Source organism: Penaeus monodon, chromosome 28 (assembly GCF_015228065.2).
Source record: "Penaeus monodon isolate SGIC_2016 chromosome 28, NSTDA_Pmon_1, whole genome shotgun sequence".
NCBI lineage: Eukaryota > Metazoa > Arthropoda > Malacostraca > Decapoda > Penaeidae > Penaeus > Penaeus monodon.
In genome coordinates, this window is record NC_051413.1 from 31,315,960 (window position 1) to 31,316,449 (window position 490).

At 39.8% G+C, this 490-nt stretch overlaps 1 protein-coding gene across 1 annotated transcript in view; it reads right to left on the reverse strand.

Annotated features, from left to right (window-relative positions):
• The window catches only part of LOC119591168 (glycerol-3-phosphate acyltransferase 3-like), a gene marked incomplete in the record, with an annotated part of 9,730 nt that overhangs the window by 8,563 nt on the left and 677 nt on the right, over window positions 1-490 (reverse strand).

A 490-nucleotide genomic window follows, 5' to 3' on the forward strand; every position in this document is an offset into this window, starting at 1 on the left:
ACGAGTGAGCGAGTGAGCGACCGTGTCTTTATGGGTGTGTGCGTGAACTGGGCGGAGCCAGCACACACACACCACCTGCACGACACGCGGGCGCTCGCGGTCTGATCACGTGACTAGCATAGGGAAGACAACACCAAAATAATTTCACTGCCTTCGCTGGACTGGAGTTCGAAATAGAAGAAAAACAAACTTTTGTTTTTCTTCTTCTAATATATTTATAATATAACTACGTGTCGTGTATATAGTATATGTGTGATGGAAATGATCAATGTCTTTATTGTTTACATGTTTATATTGGTGTGGACCAATTTTCACTTGATTACGTTATCCAGTATCTTATCTAACTCACATTCTTATCATTATTAATCATCTTAGCAATAAATGGTGGACAACAAACAACATATTTCGGTATCCAGATAAATGTGGGGGAAAAGTAAACAAACTTGCTCATTATTGCCCGATAAAATTGGCGTTACATAAGGACACGTGG